The 18,544-nt window shown below is 40.0% G+C and overlaps 1 protein-coding gene across 1 annotated transcript in view; it reads left to right on the forward strand.

The window, feature by feature from the left end:
• The first annotated feature begins 344 nt into the window (after positions 1 to 344).
• LOC132978190 (cadherin-22-like) overlaps positions 345 to 18,544 on the forward strand; it is a 190,720-nt gene continuing 172,520 nt past the window's right edge. Inside the window, exon 1 of the mRNA XM_061043306.1 lies at positions 345 to 582. The gene's annotated coding sequence lies outside the window, so the exon portion shown is untranslated. The remainder of the gene's footprint in view (positions 583 to 18,544) is intronic.

The following is an 18,544-nucleotide window of genomic DNA, read 5'->3' on the forward strand; positions in this document are numbered from 1 at the left end:
AATGGGGAAATTTACACATTTTTGTTCAGCACCCTTTAGTCTGTTGGCGTTTGAAACAATGCACAAATACATGCACTTAATTCACTACACTCAGGCTGATTTAAAACAGTATTTTAGGTACTTTGCACACATCTGAAAACAAATAAGCATGTATTTATGACGTACATATTCAGTGTTTGTATCAGAGTATACTGTCAAGAATGCTGGCCGTATTAGCTCTTTAACTTTTTATATCCACTGGTGTATCCGACGAACTCCACAGTTCTCTCTCTCTCTCACTCCCTCTTTCCATCTCTCTCCCCTTTTCATTCGTCGCTTCCCTCCATCACCACCAGGGGCTTTCCACACCGCGCCGTGCCGAGAGCGGCTTGGCCGTCCCTCTCCCCCCCTGCGCTCCTCGGAACGGAGACTCCAGACGCGCAGCGCGGCTTCAGGCAGGGCGCATAGAGCGTCTGTCCCTCTCATTTCTTATCTCACAGGGGATCGTACACCTTTCATCCCGGGAGCAGCTGCAGTCTTCTCCCACATCCGTCTGCAACTTGCGAAGACGAAGGCATTTATTTCTTCCATCAGATTACAAAGGTAGGACTTTGAGGGGTGTTTTAATTTGGGATTTGGCAAGTTGAGAGTGCCGTAGCTGGGTCTTGCAACATACAACTCCACTGGACTTGCATGAGGTCGTTCGACGTTGCAAAGAAGGAGTTGTGCGTGTGTGTGTGTGTGTGTGTGTGTGTGTGCTGCAACAGAGGGGAATTGCCTAAAAGCACACAGAGTGTTTTATGTGTGCGTGCGTGAATGTGTAAGAAAACGCTGAATGGGGTCTTTTGCATTTCATTGAAGATTTTGCATCTCTGCTTCAAGGGTGAACATCAGCACTTAACTTGTTGCCTCACTTGTAACACAATTAACGGCGTCTTAGCGCGTTAGGTAATGAGCCGTACGCAGAGATCAGTCGTGATCCGGATCATAGCAAATGATTAACACAGTAAACGGGCTAATTGTAACGATTTGCAGGTTACTGCAAAGTACATGGCTTCCAGATGGCATGTGATATGATAACTGCACATTACAAATTGCTTTTATTGGAGCCTGCAGTTCTCCACAGTACAAATTAGCAGCACTTGTAGTGTGCATGCATTTCGTTTGGCACAGCTGCAGAAATGTAAGTCTCCAGGATTTATCATTTTCAGCTTATTGTATTCAACTGCATACTATAGTAAATGTGACTCTCCAAAGTGAAATTACACCGAGTGTAGAATGCCTTCACGCGCCTCCTGCACGGCGGGATGCGTTTCCGAGGACTGCAGCCACTTGATGCGCCAACAGGATGCATTTTAGGGAAGTTGGATGTTTGCCACTGGGCATTAAAGCCACGCTGTTGAATGACTGAATGCAGGCTTACACGCGTATCGTCCCATTGATCAGGAATCCCTTAAATTGATTTGCGTATATCCGAAATTTCAAAATGTGAACGTCATCCCTGCTATGCCAGATTTATTTGAAACATCGATCAGCTCTTTTTTGTTTCTACTTAACATCTGTTTTATTATTAATCTCCACGTGCATCTAATTGATGACGATGGATCTTTTATTTTCTGGACAAGGTCGAAATTTTGTGCGTCCTCCTTTTTCAGCACTTCTTTGAATTCAGATGTCTCCTTCTCAATTAATGATCGTTGATTGTGATTTGATACCGACAATATATACTAAGTTGTTTAACATTCGTGCTAAAAAAAAATCAATTACTGAGACTGATGGATGCTATCATTAGAGGAAAAAAAGATAAACTGTTCTATGATTTATTAAGGCAACACTGTTTTTATTGCGTGCATTACAACAACAAGATTGATCAAATTCCTCCCATCCTGACTTAATTTTTTTTTTTTTTTACGGAAGCAGAAAATGTATCTTTATCATATCTGGAAGAAATGCTATCTATTCCAGCAGTGCACTTTATTTTGAAGGCTGTAATTTGCCACCATGGGGTAACAGTACATTTTAGGCTTGGATATTAGTGAGTGACCTTCGATGATTTTAAAAATTCTAAGTTCTCCCCCTTCCGAATGCCTGCATTCTTGAGCATGTTCATGTGTGAGCACAAGCACATGTATTGTGTGTGTATGTGTGTACTTTGGGATCTGTGTGTGTGTTTGTAAGACCGCTGGCGTGCCTCATTTTATCATTTATCCTAAGTTAATTGGTATTTAGGAAAGTGAGAGCAACGCCTCTGGTCCCAAAAGCCGATCAATGACTTTAATTTTCCAATTAGACGCTGATCTTTTCAGGAATCTATCAAAGAGCCAGGACCTCTGGGGTGAGGACCATGACCCGTATGACCCTTTGTTTGGGAAATTGATTTTTTGGAGGGTCACTTTATGGGTTGGAAATTAGTTTTGTGTAGACATCAGCAAAACTTAGGGTAGCATTAAGGAGAAATCCATTCTATAAAGTCCTTTATAAAATGTAGTTTCCCCTTATCATTGTTTACATTATAACTCCATGCTTTACATTATCCTTGTAAACAGAGTTCTAAAATATCCACAGACATGGTGAGAAAAACTTTGCTGAACACTTTCCAGTTTAACTGTTACGACAGCCAACTGTTCAGTCATTATTTAAAATTTAATCAGAGTGCTTTCTAGTTTTCTGCCATCTGAAATAAATGTCAAATGTCTTAACATTTTTGCAAATGCCTTGCAGTCTGGTGGTCGTAGTCTGTTTTTGGAATTTGTTCATCATTTCCTTCACCCAACTTACACTCAGTTACAGAAGGCAACGCTCTGTTAACGTGTTTGAAGTACATCTGATTGACAGATAAGCATGAAAAATTATAAACGCACACACACACACACACAAAGCACAAATCTCTAAAAGGGTAGAGAAAAAATAAAACATTTTTTCCTGCAGAAAAAAATGAAGCAGTTGGTCCTTTCGGTCCATTACAGACATGTATCTACTTTGTATCCTGGACTCCTCATTTATTCAGCTGGTGGTCTAACCAGTATGTACATTACAAGGGCCATGTAGCAGTAACCCAGATGGCAGAATGGGCTGATTGTGATTTATGTACCAAAAGTGAATGCATTACTGTGAGCTTCTGGAGTCAGTGCCAATTCCAGGCAGGCGTTTCACACATTTTTAAACAGACACACGCTTACACAGGCTCACACAAAACCATAGATGCACAAAATTAGACACTTTGTGGCATACAACAATTTGTTTAATGCTGGCGTGTGTGTGTGAGCGGTAAAAGTTCTATCTTTTATGCTTTGTCACTCTTATCACTCCTTTTTTCCTTCCCGTCTCTCGCTCTCTGTTTGTCTTTTCTCTTTGTCTCTCACACACTTACACAGACACACACACACACACACACACTCGCACTTACACTGAAGCCCTCCTGAAAAATCGTTTAGATGAAGCAGTCCACCGTTGTGAGACATTGATTACCGTTTACCAAGCTGGAGCATAAATGCAGTGTGTGAAGGAGAGATGGCTCGGAGAGACAGAGGGAGCAAGTGGGAAGAAGAAAAAGAAAAAAGACAGAGAGAGAGAGAGAGAGAGAGAGAGAGAGTGAGACAGAGAGAGGCTGATAGATGGCAGTGCTGTAGCAGTAAAGATGACAGATACAAGGGGAAACCAGGGGATCTTTATGGCTAACAGAGAGAGGACAGATTAGGCCAACTAATTGATCTGGACCTGTGGTTAGATGCCTGGTTCATTCTCAGCAAGCTTAGAGTACTCTCTCGGACACACACACTCTCACAGTCACACCCTTCGCCACTCACACCTGCTGTCTTGTCGTGCGGTCAGGGCTGGTCAGCCCTTAGTCACTTCATTACCCCCTCAGGGCAGGGACTGCATCAACCATATTAACTCTTGAGCTCTGTGATGGAATCACTGGGCAGGAGGAGATAGAGAGTGCTGAGGGCTGTGTGGACTGGCTCCATGCTTGATTTTCTCGTCCCTTTTTGCACCTGATTTCAAGGAGACGCTTACAGGCAACACTTTCATCCAACTATTCTATAGCACTGTGGCTGTGCTGTGGTTATTCAGACTGTTTTTTTATGCCTTTACTTGTGATGAAACAGGTTACAAATTCAGGTTTTTCTGTCATTGTTAACGCAATTAGAGGTTAGATTGCTTTGAGACGTTGCTGGAGTAAGCTTTCTAGAACTCTTTCCTGAAAAAATAATACATCGTTCAAACTATCATCAGCATCACCTTTTATACCTGTCAGGTTAAAAGATAGTGAGGTAAGCTTGTTCACTTTCCTTAAGAGAGAACATATAGTGAGTAATCCAAATATGAAGCTACAACCAGTTTGCTTTTCTTTGCTTTAGTTACCTTGACTCAGAGCAGACTGGAAGCAGGACAAAACGGCTAGCCTGGCATTGTCGAGCCAATTATTGGAAAGGTTTTCTTTGTTGTTTTCACTTTATCTTGGGGCATGGAATGCCATTTCTTCTTAAGTATAGCTAACCATTTTGAAAGTTTTTCAACTCATGATGTTCACAACAGTTGTGAATTATAGTATTAAACAGGATGCTGCATTTGAGACTATACTTAGTGGCAGCTCAGCTTGCAGTCCCCAAAGCCCAGTCTGAGAGAACCATAGAGATACTGAGCTTTAAAGGGATGTTAGATCCATCTGCTTGATTCAAATTGTTGTATCCATTACTGCGTTAGAAGTGTCAAAGAATGAAATCTACAAAGCTCTCCTTGTACAAAGAAAAGCAATGACACATACTCTTGAAGCAGCTGGGGCTGCAGCCTCTCCAGATCTGTGTCAATGCAGAGAGACGAGTAAACGTCATTTTTAGAAACTACTTTTAAAGTTAGTATGTGGTAAATTGTTTTAATCTGATTTGGAAAGCAGAGGACCTCTGTGGATAATCCTCAAAGGGTAAAAACTGAATTGAATTGTAACTTTGAGACTTTTTTGTACAATGATGCAGATAAAAAAATGGTGCAGAAATCAGGCAGAAAAATTGGGGTCCTCGAGACTGGATATGGCTGCAAGGTGGATCAGTGGTTAGCGCTCCATATTCTCAGTGTTTCCTAATTATCTTAACTCACTTTTTACATTTTTAGTTATTTAAGCATCTCAAAAACATGGCACATTTTGGTTCTGTAGTCTGTACTTTTCAGTCAGTGAAGGCAGTTCAAACATCGCCATGTTGACATCGCCAACCACATTTCTGTGAGGAGTCAGTCTATCAAGCCAGATGCTTTGATGAATTTATTTTGCAATTTGAAAGCAGCTCAAAGGTTTCCTCTTAATGATCAATTTTTCAGACTTAAAAAAAAAAACTGCAAGGACATAGCACTTGTTAGAGTCGCATTTTTTAAAGATTAAAAGAATGATTTTGTCAATCATAGCCCAACCAAAGAAACAAAGTGCCAAGCAACAAGAGGGGGGAATTGTCACTAACAAGAGTCCGACAGCTGCTGGGTCCATCTGTCCTAATGATGCAGTCAAATCTGTTGGTATGAGATCACTGTCTTCAGCCATTTGTAGGCAAAGGAGCACTATTGAATGGCGAGTTCAGTAAAATAAATCATCAAAGGACTTTTGAGTTAGTAATGAAAGAGGAGCTTTTAGGCAAAGTAGCCGAGTTATGTACACAGATTTTTTTGCATCAGAACGAAACTTAAATGAAAGGAAAAAAAAACATATTACTAAACGTTATTTGGTTATTCTTCACATTCTGCTTCTTGACAGCATCAGAGGCGTGATGACTCTAGTAGCTTTAAGTCTTATAGGGCAGTTGAACATGTGATTTAAGTCAGTGATAGAAGATCAAAGGACACACATGTTTGATCTGATCAAAATCATGATCTGATCATCTGATGCTGGGATTCAGAGACCTGCAGCCTCGCGTACAGCTGAAAATAACAAGATTTACTCTGGCATGCGACGATAAGCCGTTCTGATTGCTAAGATAAATGGAATTGCACTTGATCTACAGTACAGTGTTGATGATTGCAGAAGAGGTATTTCATGTTCAGTTCTCTTGTGGTGCTGGTGTGTTTATTCTCCATCTTACTACCCAAACCGCACACATTCCTAGAGGCAACGATTCCAGTGCTGGATATGGGATCCAGGTTGACAATGTGCCTTCTGTAGCTGGTCTGCAGGTCTGCGTTTTGTGCCTCTTGCACTGGAGTGGGAAGAACAACCGCTTTGTAAAGCGGCAGTTCTTCACCTGGATGTCACGGTTCACAAAGACTCCTCCTCGGAGTCTCGCATAACCCCACTGGCAGAGCTTATGCGGTGGTGTATTTCTGCGTCAGTGTCGGCTTTGGAGGGATGAAGGCTGCCAAGGTAGGAAAAGTCATCCACATTTTTTGGGAGGCTGGAAAACATTTGATGTGTATTGAGACACACAAATGCTGTGATTCACCACACACGTGCATTTCTGTGCACACGCACGTTAGAGCACAGATGTAAGGGGATTTATTTAGTGCACAAGAGATTAAAATGAACAATGGATTAGAGGTGATGTGAAGAAGTTATTATCGTATTGTTTTGCTTTCTCCTCTCAGATTAATACATGCAATCCAGTGTGAGGGAAGACTTTGGGGTCATTTCAATAAACAGTCCACACTCAATAGTTGTCATTTTTTTCGCTCTGCTCTGCAAGTGACGGTTATGACAGTAAATATGAGTTTTATTCTGTCTGACAGGGACGCCTCGTGTTTTTTCAGCTCTTGTCTCATCTATGATTATCTGCTGGCAGTATAAGGTGACATTTTTGCAGACTGGGGATGCTCATTGACAACGAGTGTCCCTGAAATGAGATTTATGATGGGCTGTCAGTTTGAAAGACTCACAGAGAGACTCAGGTACAGTGATAATAGAAACAGAACTCTCTCACAGTGTGGTTAAGTAAGTCTGCAAACTAGACCATGAAATGAGTCTTTAAAAAAAGTCTATTTAATGAGTAAAGTTGGTTCAGTAACTTGAAGGTTGATTTGATTTTAAAAACAAAACAAAGTAGGAGACATGAATGCTGGATCCTTAACGTTTATGCATGTAATTGTTATAAATAGTTTTTCCTTCAAATCAGTCTGTGAACCAATCAGCTTGGATGATTACTCTATATCTTCTGGGAGTGACAGTCAAGCTTTCAGGCCTTCTGGCATCTGTCAGTGATAAACAAAAAACTCCAAACTAAGACTTTCTATCCCGTGTGTTGTCTTTGTTTTCAGCTTCTCAAGATTAGCATCTTGAGAAGCGAGAATTTAGTTAAAGACAACGTGTAACGGCAGGATTGAGCCTCACTAGTTAAGTAACAATCCCCACATCATCTGGGATCCCTGGACAAATGGACACCCAAAGCTGTGTCGCATGCTCACATATTCTGCCTTTATGTACATAATATGTGAGTAGCGATTACCTTCAAATCAACTTTCAAGGGGACCCCTGCTTCCCCTCTGGAAGTGTGTGATTCTTGATACTAGAGGTGGATGGAGACACCTTGCCATGATTATTGATTTGTGGCTTACTGTCATAAAGCCTCAAAAAAGGCATTTTGGACATCTTGTCTTTTAAAGCCAGAAGGGACCCTGTTTCGACACCAGGGTTGGATACTTATTGTTATGTCTCTATAATGGTTCAGGCAGTAGAGATGATTTTTAAACCCCAGGTAGCCACACCCTGTTTCATCTTTGATTATCCCCTAAATGGAAGCATTATTTGCAAAATGAACATCATACATGACAGAATACTTTAATGTAGCACATGTGTTCATAAACTAGATAGGAAAAATGATTACTGAAATAGAAAATCAAATGACAAGCAATGCTATTTTCTTATCTTTCTTAATGCAATCAGATTTTTTTTGTAACTCATTGAGTTGTACCTTGCAGGTTTAAGGCACTTTTGACCTTGCTTCACCATTGAAAACGAGAGGCTCCATCCACGACTCATATACAGTCTGGTTTTGAATTTAGAGTTGGCTGGGGATCTCATTAAATGCATGTATTTGTAAAAAGCACTTATGTAAGAATAAAAGTATGCCCCTGGGGTCTCAATCATTAGGATGACAAAAACTGTTTTTGGATCCAAAGTTCTCCCATCTGATGAATTGTTTTAAATTAATCTAAGACACACAATGGGCTGAATGTTGAATCAACACTCCCAGTTACCTGCCATAGCGCCGATTCATTCATGTTAGGTTGAAGGGAGATTACTGATTGTCCATAGATGAGAACGTCTTGCTATGTCCAGTCCATCTGTGAACTGGCTGCTTTTCAAGAGTATTTTCCAGCCTTCTGTCCAATCTATGCTGAGACAGGTTCTAGCACCTTGTGACCTGGAGCAGGAGTAGGCAGATAAGACAAAAGATGAAACAACAGTTCAGAATTTATACATTTGTAAAATTACACTCTTTTCATTCAGTGTCTGATAATTCAGACCAGTGGCAGACGGCTGGATCCTGAGAGTGACTAAAACAGAATTCATCTACTTTTCTTTGTCTTCCTCTATCTCCTCCTCTCTCTTTCTTTCTCTCTCTATCTCTATCTCTCTCTCTCTCTCTCTCGCTCTCTCTCTCTGCGTTTTTTCATTATCATCTCTCTCTGACATTTTAATCTAGTGGCTGATGAATAGTAGTGATGAATAGTATAATGATGTTCGGTGTGAAACACAGAGCTGATTGCAGAAACAAAGTCATATTTGCTTCATCTGGTTTGTCAAAAAATGTGAATAAAGTGAACCGCTGTTATATTTCAGTAACCATAATGTTGATGTCGATAAAGTAAGTGTTATTATGTAGTGTCACACATACCATATGTTAACGGAAAAGCCCATTTAAGCTGTTGTTACCTTTTGCTTTTCAGCAAAAAGAATTAAATGGTATTTGAAATGTTTACATTACATTTCTCTATAAGTATCATGCCAATTGTCACTCCCTAGCTGTCAGAGAAAATAGCAGTGACCCAACACGTCTAAAATGATGCAGGTTCCCATGTTCCTCGGGTAAGGACTGAATTAGGAAAAAGACCTTTCAGCTTTGCTGCCCCCTCGGCATGGAATACTCTACAGACTGAATTAAAACTCCCTGAACTTATTCCACTTGGAGCTTTCCGTTCTATCTTGAGGGACAGACAGCGTGAGACCATTGAACAGTGTCTGTGTTTTTAAAATCTTAAATTGTTGTTTTATTGTTGTCACAGCTCCCACACTTTCTTTTTATTGAAAACACTATGTTTTTAATCTGTACTGTCACTTAATTGTAACCAGGGTCCGAAATGAACACCCGGCAAGCGCCAAATGTGGGTAGATTTTCCGTTTGGCGAGTACTTTTCAGAGGGCTGATGTAGCCTAGCTGCAGCTACTTTCCCTGCTCCTCTCTCTGCTGTCATGACTGTCTATGAGCATCACGGGGCACACTGAGACACACCAACATACATTGCAGCGCAAACGCACACACACACACCGAAGCGCCAGCCACCACGCGCACCTGTTTACTTCTAGTGCTGAAGCACTGAGAACACTCGGGAACACACGTGATCCGGTCGACTTTTCTCCGTTCACTCTCACCGTGTCTGCAGCTAACTTAGCGATAACAACGTCATAAAGTGTGTGAACATCTCCACACAGACTCTGTGAAACAGCGCTGTGTTATAAACACTTTAGATAGGCTAGCAGACGTTAAATGCACGCTCCACTTCTCTTCCATCACGTGCAGCAGGAGCAGTCAGAGATATACACACGTCAAATAATGAACAGGCTGATTATATCAAGTGTCTAATATTGTCAAAGCTAAATCAGAAGAAAACTTGTTTTGAAAAAAATTCTCTGATGGATTTTTGTTTTTAGTCTGTAATGTTGTAATGCAGGGGCGGTTCAGAGGGGAGCCGGGGGAGGGGGAGTCTGGGAACTACTGCCTACAAATAATACATTAAGAAGAAAATAAAGGTCAGCAAATATATTTTTTTTCAATTTCTCAATTTCCTGATCAGATGACCTCGAATCGATCGAATCTGTGACTTAAATGTATTATTGATTAAACAAAACATAATGCCTTCTCAATTAAATGTACTGTAACAGATGTGTATAGGACACAAAAACAAAATTTGTTATTTTGGCCTGTAAAAAATATGTTTGGCCGGTGAATTTTTTCATCTACCTGCCACCTTGGCCGGTGAGTCAAAAAGTTAATATCGGACCCTGATTGTAACTGTTCTTATGACATGTGCTGCTGACCTCTTGGCCAGTCCACCCTTGTGAAAGAGATCCTGATCTCAATGGGTTCTTTATCTGGTTAAATAAAGGTTAATAAATGTATTGTAATTCCTGGACACTTTCTCTTGATTATTGTTGTGAAGTAGTGTTGAAGTTAAGTAATGGATGTGTAGAGGTCATAGAAGTCTGGTTCCAGGAGTCATGGGTTAAATTTTATAGTGGAATAAATTGTTCATGTTTTGGAGGCCATGGTACTGCTATGCCAAGAGGTCGATATATCAATATAATGTCCAAATAACCCTAAAGAAATCACACTTCCATTGAAACCATAAGCTAATACATATCAACAACAATGCTTAACCACTGGTTAATTTGGTTCAAAACATGATGCAGGTTGTGCATATCGTCACAGAAGCAAGCACATATTTAACTGTTTGCCCTTCTTTTGTACATGAATGGGATTTTTACTGCAATTTGAGAGTCTTGGAAAAATGTTCTGGGCCACAGTCTGCTGACCTGTATGATTGTTAGTGCTGCACATTGTGGTGAACGTTTGTTATTAAAGCCGCTGTTACCTGTGACCTCTATTATTTGAGAGTCTCGCATTCAGAGACATTGACTTTGTTGCATCTCCTTTCCTTGTTGTAGTTTCCATCAAAAAGTGCATCCCCGGTAGGATTGTGTCTTTGTTTTGAGGCAGTGGGGCGTAACATATGCAACAAGGAAGGTGACAGGTTTGCAAGGCCTTGATAGCACCTGTTGGCTGATTGATTGACATCTGAAACAGGCCATGATGATAGCCTTCGCTTGCTTTCTACCCAGCCATTGGATAAGAGCCAGGTTTAAGAGAGGCTATTGTCCTGCCCTTTGGAAAACTAGAGCCAATCAAATGCAGGACATCTTCTTAATTTGCGGGACAAGTGATGAAAATGCTGCGCAGTCCCACACAAAGCTGCCTTACAAACCATGAGGCTGTATTTGTAGAGTTGAGAACATGTTGTAATATATCACACTTTGACTGTTATAAAATGTACCAGTTACATTGTGATAAAACAGCAGGTGAGTGGTATTTGGCAGCTTTGAGAAACATGTCCCCTATCCTCATGGATATCGCCTCCTCCTGGCAATGTATTTAAATCTTAATACAGCACTTTGCGGGACTCCTTGGTGGTGGAGCTAAGTTGTTTTCCAATGTTATGCAGTTGGCACCTTGCAGAGGCGTAATGGAAAATGCATCCTGGTGTAATTGTGGTTAAAAGTAATACAGAGCTGTTGGAGCCAGTTCCTGTCTGCCACGAGGAAATGAACACTTTATGAATGATGATGTGATGCAAAAATGACAACGTTAAATTGTGCCGTGCAGCTCTCCTCTGCAGGAAGGAAGTGTATGATTGAATAAAAAAGGTTTGAGTGCATGGTAGGGTTTTTGAAATCCTCCTCAATTCTCTTCCCTGTTACCGCCACCCACTAGCACACAAACACAAACACCAAAGAGGATGCCATTTTTTTTTTCAAGTTTCTATGTGTTTGTTGAATTATGCATCGGGAACACACTCTTGGGGATGGTTGTACGGTCTTACTAATGGTATTAGCTTTTGCTGGGTAAAGCTTGCTTACCCCAAACTTGTGCTGAAAAAAAAAATCATGCAAACACACACTCAACACTCACACAAACACACACCAACATGCACTCAGATAAGTGCAGGAGCGTACGCGTAAATACACAGAGAAACATCACACAAATATGTTAGAGTAGTGCAGCATGCGTCTGGGCTGAAAGGTTCAAAAGACTGTTCCCCTGTGAAAACATTTCTGACTTGGATGTAAATTTAGGAACTTTAAGATGCGATGGTGCACCAGTCGGAACTTTAAACTAACTTTACTTCACATAAATACTTTTTACTTCATTTAGAAGGCATAAACATGCAATAAAAAACATCTTCACTTTTTACCAATAGCGCTCCTTATTTAATAAAAGTGATGATTTCCAGACTTTTACTCTGCAGCAACCCCTCCAGCTCCTCTTTGTGGTGGTACATTCGTGCATTGAGGTTGTATAATCGCCATGCCCAACGTATTATGGTCAGAAATCCATCAATCAAACTGTGCTCAAATCAAAGCCTTTAGTTCAATGCCATTGACAAATACCTGGTAATGCTGGGTTAGAGCTTATTTTCCTTTCAGCAGGAAAAGCATAATCTCCTCATTACTTCATTATAGAACAGAATTCAATAATATCCTCCAGACATGTACCCAAGAGGATATGAAAACGGCTTTATTGAGAAGAAGTCATGAAACTTTGACATCATACTCATGGTTCTCTTGGAGGCAGACAATGAGAAACTTGCGTAAGACTCAAATGAATCTTACTCAATGGAATCTCAGTGCTCTAATTGCACTGTGAATATCTGGCGTCTCGAGTGTAAAGAATCAATCCCACATGAGCCTGCTGAAATGTCACAAAAATTACACTAAATTAATGGAAATTGATGTGTAATGTGGATGATTTTGACAGTCTTATGCATTCAAGTCACTGTAATTGGATAGGATGTATTTACTAGTTTTGCCTTCTTATATCTTAACTTCTGCATTTGTTAGTTTTTCCCGTAGTCATTTCGGTGCCTTGCTCAATACTCACTTGCTCAGCAGTGCTCAGGAGGTGAACTGGCACGTCTCCAGCTACAAGATCAATTTCCAGATTTAGTCCGCACTGGGACTTGGACCGGCAACCCGAGTCCCTACAGACTGATCTACTTCCGCCCCTGATTTATTTACATGAAACATAAATTAGAAGAGTTGTGGATGTCAGTCGAGTGGGTTTGTGAACGATGTATTGTGCAGGTGTTAGATGAAATAGTAAGCTGAACTAACCAAACACGTAACATGCAGAAAGTCTCTCTGTCCAGACTAAGGTTGCATCTTTTATAATGACAGGGAGCATTGGGCTCTCAGATGGGCTGATTAGGCAGTCACGCTTACCAATAACATGCACCTGCAACACAAGAAGAGAGAAGGCACAACCTAAATGGCCAAAGAGCCATCACAATCTCCTAGACTTTTATAAAACATGCTTTATAAATCATTATCTGTATTTTTGGTCACCAGTAAGGACCTTTCCTTGACATTGTTGCCAATTTCTTACTCATGGTGGATCAAGGTTGGGTCTGTCCAAACAGCAAAACAAAGATTACAGTCTAGACCTCCTGGTGCAACTACTGTCATGATTTGGTGCTATTTTAAAGAAATGTATTAATGGATAACTTGTAGAGATATACTGTATGTAGAGTTTTACAGATGCAGATGCTGATATAGGTAAAGGTCTATGATGTAACATAAATTGTTATAAGTTTTGGACAATATGTAAAGATTACAAACCAAACCAGGGTGCTGCAAGTGGAGAGTGTCACGTTGGTTTAAAGCTTGAAAAAATAGAAACAACAAATATCGGCCTGTACTCAAGTATAGTTATCAGAATTGCTTAAAATTTGAACATCTAGGGGCGCTGGTGGCGCAGTGATAAAACAACCTGTAAAGTTCCCTGTTGGTGTAAATATGTTTTCAGACTTCATCTATAGTATAGTCTATAAAATGCATGCTGGGATAGGCCACAGACGCCACAGACGAACAAAACCTGAAGACTATACACTGTGTAGGAAATGGATGGATAGAGGATGTCTCTGCTTTGGTCTCTTGGTTCATTTGGTCTCTTGCAACAATCTGCAACATTTCCAGCGGCCTCTGCTGGGCTGAGCCCCGACCGTCATCTGTCTGCTTAATGACCACTGAGGTGCCATGTTGAGTCATAGTGATGACATATTAAGGTATATTCCACTGTCCAATTTAAGCCTCGGTGAAGGAGCGTGGTCCATAATTCCATCTTCCATTTAACTGCTGTAGGTTTTCGCTCCTTCATCCGACCTCCCCATCTGAAAAAGAAAAGGTCTCACCAGCTTTGTGTGAGCTCTGAAAAAAGAAAAAGACAAAAACAAAAGAAAAACAGAAAAACAAAAGGTCATCACAAACAAAAATAACCAAGTGGTTACCATGTTAATATTAAAATGACAAGATTATCAGGGTACAAAAGCTCTAAGGATAACAACCAATTCTAGTGGGTCAGTATGCCGATCAACTCAATCAATTCAGATGACTATCAATGTATTTATATAAATCTCAGAAATGTACTTGATAATTGGAAAACGAATCCTGGTGAAATATATTTTTAGGTGTGTTCACATTACTTGATAAGATTGACCCATTGCAGATTGATTTCCCCCCACTAACCTACCTCTTTGAATTACACCATGATCTTTTGATCAGTCTCATTCGATTTATTTCTTATGATACTATCCTCTGACTTCTTGGTATTTTTATAAATAAGTTTGGGTATATAAAGGCTGTCCAATTCCTACAAAATCAATATTTTAATCCCCGTAAATTTCCCCTAGAGGAACAGTAAAGACTCTTAAGTATCCATTTATCTGAAACAAATGAGTGTGTTCAAAAGATAACACTATCCAGTATTTGTTTTGCACAATGTTTTTTCTATTTTATTAGAATATCAAGCCCCATTAGTCGGCTAAGTTTTTTTTTTTATTTAAAAAAAAAAAGAACCCAGTGTAGTCAAAAAGTAAAAGGTTTTATCCATAGTGGGACAATCTGGCAAAGCCTTGTTACCATTGATATCATTGATAAAATTATAAGTAACGAGAAGCTAGTGTAGGTGCTGCACGGTGGTGCAGTGGTTAGCGATGTTGCCTCACAGCAGGGAGATTCCTGGTTCAAAACCCTGTCAGACAGGGTGTGGAGTTTGCATTGTCTCCCTGTGCATGAGTGGGTTCTTTCTGGGTGCTCTGGCTTCCTCCCACAGTCCCAAGACATGCTCGTTAGGTAAACTGATGACTTGAATGAATTGTCCGAAGATGTAAATGTGAGTGTCGTCTGTCTCTATATATGTCAGCTCTGTGAACAGTCCAGGGTGTAACCCCGCCTCTCGCCCAATAATGGCTGGGATTGGCTCCAGCCCTCCGCGACTCAGAACGGGAAAAGCAGTATAGATAATGGATGCACGGAAGAAGCAAGTGTAACTTTATGTGAAGGCCTATCCATTGATTATTTTGGTAAATGTCATATTTATTCATCATCGACTCCTAAAACTTAAAAACTGCTCACCTTATATATTTTTAAATGGACAAATGCAGAAGATTTAACTGTATTTTGGGTAAATATTTACGTTAGAAATCAAGGATTGTCTTGTCATTGTGATGGTTGTAATGATTTTGCAAAAGACTACAATGTTCCATAATGTTTATGGAAAACGGAATCACAATAAGCAGCCTCTTACAGTCCATTTAAGACACACAATATGTTGCAGATTTTCTGCTGACTGCATCACCAGTGTGATAATGCTGGATTAAATCAGTCATTAAAATATAAAGCAGACACTATAAGCTGATAGTATCTGACTCTATTTCGCAGTCGTGTTTCTAAGCCAACATGTGCTCAGAAACATGTGCACTTCAGCCGTTCACTTCAGCCGTTTACATTGTCTGAGTCATTGCAGAAGAAAGCCACTGTGTCTAATTTGAGTTAGCTTACTTATTTGACTATTTATGGAAGACAAAAAACATTTGTTCCAACAAATAACTGACTTGATTTTGAATATTTATTTTCTCAGGCGGGGGGAGGGGGGGAAGGAAAATGGGCAATATGTAGATAAAGCAGAAGACGACATAGAATGTGCAAATAAACTGACCAAACCAGTGAACTAATTTATTCATTATCCAACTGGAATGTTAAAAGTAAAGATAAAGGAGGAGAGACGATGAAAGAGAAAAGAGAGTAACATGAGAGAAATGAAGAGAAAGACTGTGTTTGTGTGTGTGAGGGTTTTTTAGACTGTTTAATATATTCCTAATCTCCCCATTAGTGCTTACTTTGGGACGTTCTGCTGTATTAGAAAAAGTATGCTAAAAACACAATTTTCCATTGAAAGAACATTTCACATTTCCATGTAGATATAATACAAGAGCAGCTCAAACACAAACACGAGGTGCTCTGGGGAGCCGTACACAGGGGTAATTTCTTTTTTCTTACTTTCTTGTACTCTATCTCACCTTACCTTGACTAAAAATTGTCCCTTTTTTACTTTTTTACTAATCTGCAAATATGAAAAACAGGATAATTAAGGAGAGCAAAATGCACATGCAAGGGAGAAAACACATTAAAAAAACAATGATGCAAGCCATTATTAACGTAGAAAAACATACACTGAGTGTTAGTCATCATAATAAACAAAGGAGGGGTGATTTTGGGTAATAAGAACTGCTCATGGTGCAAGTTGACAACTGTGTTAGTGTTCATTTGCTGAAAAATCTAAATGGAGACAAAAAAGACATTTCGACTCCTCAAGGTCATCCAATGTGTTCTCATAATCTGAAAAAAGCTAGAAAAACAAGTCAGAGAGGAGGAAAAAGACTTAGTCAACAATATAATATCAGATTGGATCCTCAACTGCATGACACCCTCAAGAGTAAGTTCCCACTCAGATTTGCAATCCTACAAGGAAAAAAAAAAAGCCCTTAAATCTCCCAGACGCTCTGCCAACAAAGTTAGTAAGGTTACAAAGCAGATCTGCCAAGACAGTTTGGAAAGTTCCCTCTCCTGTGAGATGAGGCTCTTTTCACAGAGCAGCGTTGACTAGACTCTTAAACATAGATAAGTCGAGCTTTTAGATGGAGATTCGTGGCAGTTTGATTTGAAACATCTTTGAAGAGTCGCTGTGGTTGTGTCATTTTTAGCCAGAACGTACTCCCTCGCTGGGACCTCAGTAGTCTTCAGTGCTCCAGATAAAGTACACGGTACTTCAGTTGTATTTAATATAGGGTGATTTCAACACGGCAGTTATCCAAAAAAGCTATGGAGTTAATGCAGTGCAAGAGTGTGTTTGTCATACCCTCGAAAGGCCACTTCAACTGGATGGCTGAAAATCAGTGCAGTTAGTGACTGAAACAACGTAACCACAGCGCTGCCTGCAAAAACACATTACCAGTTAAATCTTAATTGCAAAACAGCAGTGCAATCTGCAATTTAGCACACACTGCTTGTGTTTGAATTGCAACATGAGTACTCATTTAGCAAAAGTGTGAGAGACCAGGCTCACGTCTGAATAAGCAAGTGCATATGGCTCAGACCGTACGAGAGATTATGACCGTCCCAGCTTAATCCAATGAACATCCAACAAGAAATTACAAACTCCAGTAGGTCATGTGATGTAACTGTTTGTCTGTTTTTTTTAATTTATTTTTTTACACATTGCTGAATTTGCAGTACAGATATTATCAGTCTTTTTTACAACATGAAGATGTCACATCTGTTTTTAATGGTGCACAGCTGCATGCACACATATCAGTAATCCGGGAGCCACGCTGGGATTTGTACTGATAATACACATCTTTGCAAAGATTAAACCACCATGTGTGCTTGTGTCAGTGAATGCTGTGTGTGTGTGTGTTTGCGCGCACACTAGAGTTACTACAGTTCTAGGCCTGTGTCTTCTCTTTGTTTCTGCAGAATAATGGGCTTTGTAAGATAATACCCAAGAGACATAACAATACTTCTGAGCCAGGGGATTGCGGAGCCGTCCCAGTTCGCAGCACTGCTGTGGCTCCAAGCTTCGGCTATGATTGGAAAACCAGCGAAACCTGGATTTACCGGCAAATGATATTAATCGCTGCTGTGGTCCTCTCCATTTTATCATCTCCTTTCTTTTCAATCATTCTGCTCTCAGTTCCTAAGCTATTTTCTCTGTAGCTTCTAATTTACTCCTACAATGACACCCAATGTCAAAGTAGGTTCATTCTCTGCTCTGTTTTTGTTCATCACAGGAGACCTTGATGGGATTTAGCTGTATACCAGTAGTATTCGATTTACTTTTGGCAAACCACAGTAAGGCGCGTTGCTGGTTTAGTTTTCTAAGATAAAAAACATTTTTGTGGAGTTTTATCCATCTTTATGCCGGTATTTTGCCGGATGCAAATCAGAAATAGCCTTTGGTAATTCTATAAGTCAAGTTATATCTCTTCTTAATCGTTATAGTCATGCGCAGATTAAAGCATGTTTGCTGATGTACATTCACAATCCTCTAGAAATGTATGTTGAATCAAAAAATAAAAAAGCTTTGTTAGTAAGGGTTGTTTCAACAAAGCTATCCAAAGTAGGTTCAATTAGCAGCTAACATTACGTTAGCTAGTTTATCAGCAACATTAATCCTTGAAAAATACTCTAGTTTTATTAAGAGAGGCACTGAGTACAAAAAGCTCACAGCAGGAAACTTCAAGCCTGAAATTTTCCCAA

This window comes from Labrus mixtus, chromosome 7, assembly GCF_963584025.1.
Source record: "Labrus mixtus chromosome 7, fLabMix1.1, whole genome shotgun sequence".
In the NCBI taxonomy this organism is placed as follows: domain Eukaryota; kingdom Metazoa; phylum Chordata; class Actinopteri; order Labriformes; family Labridae; genus Labrus; species Labrus mixtus.